This window comes from Eptatretus burgeri, chromosome 9 (genome assembly GCF_056783735.1).
Source record: "Eptatretus burgeri isolate ZD-2024b chromosome 9, Ebu_testis_v1, whole genome shotgun sequence".
Lineage (NCBI taxonomy): Eukaryota > Metazoa > Chordata > Myxini > Myxiniformes > Myxinidae > Eptatretus > Eptatretus burgeri.
Genome location: NC_140969.1, coordinates 2,844,324 through 2,854,323, shown reverse-complemented (window position 1 = coordinate 2,854,323; position 10,000 = coordinate 2,844,324).

Sequence of the window (10,000 nt, the reverse complement as noted above, 5' to 3'; positions counted from 1 at the left end):
ACAGAAGGCATTAGATAAATGACTGTTAAGTAGGTCAGAGTGTAAGAATTATATTATTGAAAATCGTGCAATGACACACAAGCAGCATTAAACAACACCTATTTGATTTGTTTTCTGATTATTTGGACAGGTGCGTGATTTTTGATTAAGTGGTACTTCTTGTACCTTCACATACCCATTCCCATTTCAAAATTTGCAACGAAGTAAGCGGTGTATTTCTAACACTGACTTGACCATCTTTCCTCAGTTCAGACCTACTTAACTAAGTTAGCTGAAAAAATAAATAAATCAAAAATGGCAGCTCCTTTGGAACTGCTTCTGAATTAAACTGTGGATTGTTTAGCAGATATGAATGTTAAAATGATTGCGAATACAAATGGTAACTGTGCAAAAAAACAAAAAACAATCGCTTTGGATTTAGTACTTGCTCCTCAAGGTGGGGGGGGAGCTGCCCTCTTATTGGGTTTGAATGTTGTACTTGTATCTCAGATAAATTAGAATGCATTGAAAATTAAAGAAGCAGCTTACTTTCATAATTATTATACAGATGATGGAATATTTTTCTTGATTAAACGGGATCTTTGGAGGATGGTGAACAAAATTGTTGATTTTTGTTGGACATGTTATTTGTTATCATAGTACTTTTTCAATTGTGCTGCTACAACAGTGCCCTCAATAAAGGCACCTTCACTGATTGCTTCATGCTTTGAGAGGAAAATTAACCCTTCTTTAATGGTATAAACCAACGAGGCCTTTCTAGAATTGTGCAAATTAAGAACCCTAATAAATACTGCTGCCCATTCTACATGCAAATAGCAAATGAGATGATTGTTTTTGAGTATACATACAACTGAGATTTCTTTAGATTTTAGCATGTCGTTTTGGTGTGAGAGAAAAAAAAAAACAGAAAGGTAAAATTTTGATATAACATCCACGTTAGATTCTTCGACAAGAACCTTTGTCTGTCTTATTTAAATGCATGGGCCCACTATGTTTTATTGATTAATTGAATAATAATCCGTATTTAACCTTGATTTTGTTTGTTTCAGAGTGTTGAGAGCAGTTGAACTATGCCGTACACAATTTCGTCTGATGAAGCTTTGGAAGAACTTCCACCAAAAGATTGGTGATGGAGAGAACCCAGATTTGGGTAATTGGGCATTCAACACGTGATCATGACACGACACCCTTCCTGAGGAGATAAGATGAGCAATGTGAAAGAAAGGGGAAAAATGAAAAACCCACTGAAGAGAAGGTTGGACAAGTCAAACCCCGGCAAGGCAAAGACTTAACGTCACCGTTGCATGGTGCCGGCCTGGAGGAATGTCCCCAACCACACTCGCAAAATCCTTGCTCTGTAGATACATTGTGAACTTGCCACCACACAACGAAGGCCCTAAAGGTCCATACGGCGAGTGATCTGCAACGTGTGCCCAATGGTGCGGGGGGCTCGTGGGGCCATTGCGGCTGCCTCCAATGTGCATAGCTCGCTTTGGCAAATCAAACCTGATTGCGCGAAATGCTGCTGCGAGGCCCCAAATTCTGCTGGGGCTGGATCTCTGGGTCACATCTCGAGTCCTCTTCATCTGCTTCAACCCAGTGTCATCTGCAACCTAGTGTCGGGCCCAAGCTCATACCTGCCAAGATCTACCTTCTCTGTAGTTCAAGAAGCGCCAAGACTGTGTTTCCCATTGGGTGCTGCTCCATCTACACCCTGACCCGCTTATCTCCTGGCCTCGGGTAGCACGCCTTTACAACTCGTGATGGCTGCTGATGAACAGGCCGTAAACTAGGCGGAAACACACTCATTAACCCGACTGGGGCACTATCAAGATGGCCGTTGTCCATCATTCTTCTCCTATGAGCGCTCACTGCCATTATTGTGGGTGAACTTGTGCAAGGGATATCTTTTCACCTTTAGGAAGGGGGTATGGTGATCATGTGTAATGTAATTATTCAAATTTGTCCTGATTGGAAAAAATGAGGGGGGATGTGGAAGAAAAATAATTATATTCACTTGTTGCTGGTACTATATAAATTAAATTTTTGTACTGGAGTCGAATTGGCTGTCAGTAAAATTTCCCCTTTCCCCGACAGTCTTTTGACCTACATATTGATAAATAAATATCAGGTCAGGTCAGGTATGGTAGCATGCGCCAGAGCAGCGCGTCGCTGCGTCCACTTTCCGCCGGTACTCCAGGGGCCTCCGTCTGGCCATCCCCCAGGCAGATGCCTGGCCCATCCCCATCTCCTTGAGATGCCGATCAACCTGCTGCAACCACGAGGCACGTGGTCGGCCCATTGGCCTCCTCCAATCACAAGACTCCCTCGCTGAGAGAATCTGGTGAGCAGGATCAGCATCAGGAAAACGAGCCACATGTCCATACAGCCGCAGCTGATACTCACAGACTATGCAGGTAACAAATCTCATTTGAGTCTCTCTCAGCAACCGCTCGTTGGACACAAAGTCCAACCAGCGATAGCCCAGGATTCTCCAAAGAGACTTGGTACCAAAGGAATTAAGTCTCCGTCTCAGATCCTTGGTCAGAGTCCAAGTCTCGCATCCATAGAGCAAGACTGGAAGCACCAAGGACTTGAAGACTCGGACTTTCGTCCTCCCGCACAGGTACCGGCAGCGCCACACCCCATTATCCAGTGAATCCATGACTCCCCAGGCCCGACCCTGACATCTATTGGCCTCTGACTCACAGCCAGCAGAGACATGAATATCACTGCCAAGGTAAGTGAATGTCTCCACTACCTCAACATCCTCACCACAAAAAGGCATAGACAGGATAGCAGCATCCAAGATGTCATTGAAAGTCTGGATCTTAGTTTTGACCCAGGAAACCCATTATCCCAGTGGCTCCGACTCCTCATTCAGCACCTCAAGGGCCCCCAAAAGTCTCCGCAAAGATGACTGCATCATCTGCGAAATCAAGGTCAGAGATCTTGACATTCCCAAAAGATGCACCGCAGCTTGATCTCTCTGACATCCTCCCGATAATCCAGTCCATACAAGTGCTAAAAAGTGTGGGGGCCAATACACACCCCTGATGAACTCCAGCAACAAATGGAAATAGGTTGGAGATGGTACCACCACATCTCACAGCACTCTCAATACCAAAGCAGAGTTCAGACATCAGATCGATCAGTTTTGGTGGCACCCCACGAAGACCAAGAATCCTCCAGAGGGCATCCCAATTCACTAAATCAAACGTTTTACAGAGATCAACATAGGCTGCAAGCAGCCCCTGCCGAAACTCTTGTCTGCGTTCGGTGAGGACCTGAAGAGCAAGGATACAGTCAATCATTGACCTCTTTGGTGTAAAGGCTGACTGCTCTGGATGCTGGTGCTCAGGCAGATGGTGGCGAACCCCATCATGAATTATCCGAGCAAAGACCTTGCCCGGCACTGAGAGCAGCTTCACCCCTCAGTCATTGTTGCAGTCTTGGCGATCACCCTTCCCTTTCCAGAGAGGGACAACAAGGCCCCTCTTCCAGTCAGTTGGGATGATGCCTGTGTTCCAGGCAGAGCACAGAACTGCATGCAATGACATGAGTGCAGCATTTCCACCAGCCTTGAGAAGTTCAGCATGGATGTCACAGATCCCTGGAGCTTTACCCCATTTCAACCGGTTCACTGCAGCCTGTGCTTCCACGAGCGAAGTTGGACCACAGTTGATTGGAGGGTCAGCAAGTTATTGTTACACCCCTGACATTCAACTCGACAGCTGGTGGATCAGTCTGGTACAACCGCTCAAATTAACCGGCCCAGCGGGCCTTCACTTTGGACTCCTCTGTCAAGAGCCTACCACCCTCTGCTCTAACTGCAGTACACCGAGGGATGGCCTTGGATGAACGCAGGACGAGAATTACTTGACCACAGGTGATGCTCTACCCCCTCACAGATTCCTCGCATATAGGCCTCCTTGTCCACCCTTAGTGCACATACAGTTTAACGCCTCAGCTCCCTGAACAGCTCAGCTCTGCCATTCAGCCTGGCCCTGTGACTCTAGTGAATGGTATTCAGTGTCCCTTGAGAGACAAAATTCTTCTTTGCCCTGCGGTGAGTTCCAAGAAATCCACCAGCAACATCAAGGACGGTGGTCTTGAAGGCACTCCACAACTCTTCAGGATCTCCCAAAGCACCCAGACCCCCAAATCTCTACTCAGCTTGTTTGCAAACTTCCCAGCTACCCTCTCATCCTTGAGCTTGCCAACATCCAGCCTAGGCTGGGATGGTATCATTCTCCTGGATTTAAGGTGCAACTTAAGAGTTGCTACAACAAGCCTGTGGTCAGTGTTGAGGAACTGAGCACTCCGGAGCACTCCCTGCATTTCTAGATCATCCTCCAGCGACCATCAACGAGGACATGGTCAATCTCCTTTGCCACACCACCAGCATTGGAATACCAAGTCCAGCAATGAGCTTGTGGGCGCTGAAACCATGAACCGGCCACCCCAAGTCCATGACTTCTTGCAAGGTCAAGGAACTTAGTGCTATTCAGGTTCACAGTTCCGAACCCATGGGGACCAACACAAGTCAACACACATCACACACCAACAACAACACATAAATAAATATCTCACTGTGAAAAAGGTCTTGCTCACTGTATAGAAACAGGCTGACCTTGTTGATAACACTGCAAACTTTCGCCTTGTGCTTATCAGCCCTTCTCATCATTGAATTGCCAAATGTCTCACCCTCCCATGATTTGGATGTCAAACGAGTATAAGAGGGATTGCTTCGGGTTTCTTGTTGGTGAAGTTCATTTGAATGCTTCAGTGAATCATTGAATGTTCTTCCTCCGTATATACAAAATCAAAGATTCTCTTTTGTATGCGTGAACCTGAGTGGAAATTGAGTACTTTTCCACCACATACTCCACTTGACTATTTTGGCTTGTGATGGGATGATGTCCTTTGGGATTTACTTCTCACAGAGACTAATGGCTAAGCTAAACGTGTCAATGCAGCCAAATCTTGCCAACAAAAAACTCATATTTGGCAGAGTTGAAGGCATTTTTGGGGCTCTGAGTCACCATGGAAATGTTGATACATAAAGATAGGTACGAGCAGTTCTGGTGGTCTTAGGACCTTACACTTACTTACACACCTGGTTTTCCAAAGGTCATGACAAGAGACCGATTCCTTGCCATTTAGTCTCTGCTACATTGTGTAAATGAGGATGCTACTCAGCTTTGAAAGACTGATAAAATATACAAGACCCACCCAGTGTTCAATTATTTCATGAAGAAATTCAAGCATTACTTTGTTCCAGATTGTGAACTTTCAATTGATCACCACGAAAAACAAACTGTTGTTCAAACATTACAAAAAGGACAAGCCGATCCATTGGGGAATCAAGACTTTTCTACTATGTGATAGTGAAAATGGGTATATTTGCAATGTTGAAGTTTTCACTGGGAGGAGAGATGAGGCCGAAGCTATTGATAACCTTGGGGTTACAGGGAACTTCATTGTCTGAATGATTAACAAATTCTCAGGACAGAATTATTCCCTGTACACTGACATATTCCACTCCTCTGTTCAGCCAGTTGAGTGTTTGATCATAAAACAAGGGATAAGGATGTATGGAACTTCTATGACCAACAGAAGAGAATTTCCCAAGACTCTGATAAGGAGAAACAATGAAATGCAAAAATGAGAATGGGGGATTCTACTAAATGGGACTGTTGCTGTTATATTTTGTCATGTCAATCTGTCTGTTCCTCTCCTGAACATGTTCAGCAATATGATGGTCGTGAAAAAACAAATAAAGATTCCTGTTGCTTGTCCAAAAGCAGTGAAGGCCTATAATGCTGACATGGTTGGAGGGGGGGGGGGCAGACAAGAATGACCAAATTACTAGATTGCAGAAGTTCCGTCACCACTATAAATGGCCAAGACGCTTGGTAATAAATTTTTCATGTGGGCTGCATACAATGCATACGTACTGAAGGGTTTCATAAAGCCCCATGCTCCACCAAACAAGAGAGTCGTCACTTTCCATTTGTTCACCGAGAAACTGTCAGGAACTTGTGGAAGATGTTCAATCTACTGGAGCAGCATTTGGTAATCGATGCTCAGCATAGTTTCAGGACGAGCAAACACTGAAACGGATGCTCACCATGATTTTGAAAAGGCTCCACATGCGACGACCAATATTCGTTGTGTTGTGTACAGAGAGAAGTACCTTCGGGCTAAGCAAAGGAACCCGAGGGCAAAGGATAAAGACTTGCCAATACATTGCAAGACAGCACAATGGTGCATATACTGTGAATAATTCTTATGTATCGGAAAGCCGAGCAATAAGTACTGGATTGAGTGGAATCACAAAGTGGAGTAGTAATGGCAATAGACTCAAAAAAGAAGAAAGTGAGTCTGATTCAAAATATTATTTATTTGTAATTACAGGGCAAGAAAAACATTTTTACAGGCAGAAAACCGAAATAAAACTATTTTCAACTTTTCAGTTATGTTTCTCCGGGGAGCCCAGAGTGGGGGAGGTGAAAGTCCACTGAGCTCAGGGTTCAAAAGGTTAAAACTCGTCAGTAAAGTTTTTTTTGTGTGTACTTTGAAAACTAAAACATATAAGATAATGTGCACGTGTGATTAATTTGTTTATAAAATTGGCGCCCCTTTATATGAAGTTTGAGAGGATTACTTGGTTCCTCCTAAGAACACAAGGGTAGTTACAGCGTGCACACGGGATTTTTTGAATGTGCCTTCTTTTCTCTAGTTTGCCACATAGTACATACCATATAAAGAAGCCTTTTCTATGCCCCTGGTATTTTTTTCAAGAACATATGTGTATATACATTTATACTAGCAAAAGTACCTGGCATTGCTGGGCAACGCTGGGACCCTCCTCCCACCCTATCCCTCCTTCTGGACTCCCACCCCACCCTTTCCCTTCCTTCCAGCACCTGTTATCTTCCTTCATCCCACCCTATCCCCTACCTCCTCCCATCCCTTCCCCTCCCTCCCTCATCTTCCCACCCCACCCCCTCCAGACTCCCACCACACCCCTTCCCCCACCCCCTCTGGACTCCCATCCCACCCATTTTCCCTACTCCCACTACACCCCTCTCTCTCCAGACTCCCGCCTCCCTCCATCTCACCCACCCCTTCCCCTCCAGACTCCCACCCTTTCCCCACAACAGGTGGTGCTTGTGTGTCCATAAATTATGAATTGTGAGAAAATGTCTCTAAGACCCCTAGTAAGGTGTATCATGGTAAAAAAAAAAAGTGATCCTATAACATTTTGTAGAAATTAACCTTGAGAGCTCAGAGGATTAGCATCACAAATAAACAAACGTGTCATTCGCTTTTATATAGAAGATAACATCGCTCCAAGCTCTTAATTAAATGAAAGAACATCCTAAATGAAAGCAGATTGCACAGAAAGATGAAACAATTCAAAGCGAGACGAGACACCTTTGAGTGAGTACGCGTACCTCGTGGCCCATCCTGCCGTCGTGTGCGAATTCATTGCTTTGTAGCCACTGAAAACATTTTTCAATTCTCTCTTGAAGTTGTAGTTCACGTGTCCCGTTGATTTACACATTCTAATCCTCTAATTAATTTTGCCTTCCTAACTCCGGGGTTGTCCCCACGGAGAACCTAGTTGCGGTCATCACACCGACTGCTCACGTCGGTCATCACACCGACTGCTCACGTCGCAGGAACCTTCACTCATTTATTTATTTTCGTTGCACTCAATGAAGTTATACTTTGGGAAAAACAGTAGAAAAACAGAACAGTAGAAAAAGTTCAGTTTAATTATTTGGAAATTTTACATTTTCTTGTGTAAATATGGAGAAGGAGGGCGCACAGCCTTGCTTAAAGCTTACAACATATAGAAAATGCTTGGTTATAAGAATCGCTGATTTCTTTAAATTTTCAGATTTCGCTCCAGATTGAGACTTATTTATTCCACAAGATCCGATCCTTAAATCCAAAATTATATTTCGACATGCGTGGATGGGCCCACAACACTCGCCTCTCCACACATCTTTGCAGAGATTTACGTCATAGATTTGCTGTGTTGGCATGATTTACACCAATGATAATACAAACAGTTATTTCCGACAAATGTATTGTAATATTTATATTATATTTATTTGAAATTTATTTGTGACATAAGAAGGTCCAAGTAGTCGAAATAGTCAAGGGTCTTAGTTGTCTAATCTGTCTGAAGGATGTAAGGGGTCTAAATGGTGTTGAGGTCTAAGGGGTCGAAAGGGTCTTTTGGGGTCTTCGGGTCTTCAGGTCTTTTTGGGCCTCAGGGACTTTTGGGTCTTCAGGGTTTTTGGGTCCTCTGGGTCTTTAGGGGGTCTTAAGGGCCTTGGGGAATGAACGTTCAAATAGAACATGATTCATAGACATATAGTCTTCACGGCTTCATGGACTAACTCACGGCTTCACCTCCTCACTGCCTCACCATGCTTTTCATTTTAATGGACATCTAATATATGAAGTTCTTTCTAATCACTGACTCACTGACTGATATTAAGGATCGGTACCTTCCGGGTGACGTAGACAGCTGAAATTTTTGCGTGCCGACGGACATGGAAACTGATACACCAAGAAAAATCACAGATCTGTCGGAAAGCATCCGCAAATAAAAATATAAATAAATGGAAAAAAAATGAAAATAAATAAATGAAAAATTACCCCCGTGTGGGGGTGACGGTCATCTCTGTAATACCACAAGTTCTCAATGTTCAGTTATGACCGAAGACTACTGCGCAGTTCTACTGCGCAGCTCGAACTGCGCAGTTTGGTTAAAGATGACTCGGCATTTTGGCGCGCGCGCACGAAATTATATTTTGAAAATAAATGCCAACGTTTACATTTCGGGTTTTGAAACTTTTGCACCTTCGGCGGAAAATGTATTAATATAAAAGGCCAAAAATGTGTTTTATATTTATATTTCATTTCTCCTTCCTTCGTTCTTTGCGAATCACATCGGCGTTTTTGGCCATCTTCCAGATCACGTGACGATCAAACGGGAAGGAAATTCAAAAATCTGTCCAGTTAGATACAAGATAATATTTTTTACTATCATAATCCATAAACAGTTGCCGAATATCTTGTAGAATGGCAGACTAGATAGGTTTTGAAAATGGCGATTTTTATAACTTACGTGACCTTGACCCTGACCTTGAACCCGGACAAAAGTTATATCGTTGTGCAACACTCATCGACCTCTACCCACATACTAAGTTTCATCAAGATCGGAAAGAAAAATTGTTGACGGACGTACGGATGGACATTTGGTCCGGCTTTATTAGGTCATCTCGGTAGAGATGACCTAAAAATGAAATTCAGGTGAGCGACCTGAGAATAGGGAAGCAGGGTTCGTATGCTTACACAATATGTAAGCACATCCCGCTCATGGATTATATAGTTTAATTAGTCCATGGAGTCCATTATGGAAAATGACCACATAATGCATGAAATTGCTCCAAGCTCGTAATTTTATAACTATAGCACGTACAAAAGCGATGCACCCAGCGATTCGTAGCTATGATGAATGCGCATTCAACAATACGAGTGACGAAAGTGAAAAAAAAATTGAGCACTTGAACATGAAGAAATCATTGTGGCCTGTTCCAAGTCAAGGCATTGTTGAGCAGGCCGATCAAAACAACAGTTTAAGATTCTCGCAAGCGGACAGAGAGCTGACCAAGATGGCGGCCCGCCATCTTGGTAAGAACTATTTTGATTTTTTGTGATGAGCACCCCCTAAATTATCTTCAGAAGTGGTGTTAAAATTAACCCAAACACCAACTTTTCATTGATGTACTCATCTTGGTTTTGTAGTTCTCATCGTAGTTCTCGTTCTGGTTTTGTTATCCCTTGGAGTTCCCTTGCTATACATACAATGTTTGGGGCGACTCGGGTTCATAGTTTTGGAGTTATGGAGGGGACGAATTGACGAACTAACTGAGTGACTGATACAGAATGACATTTGTTATTATATATATAT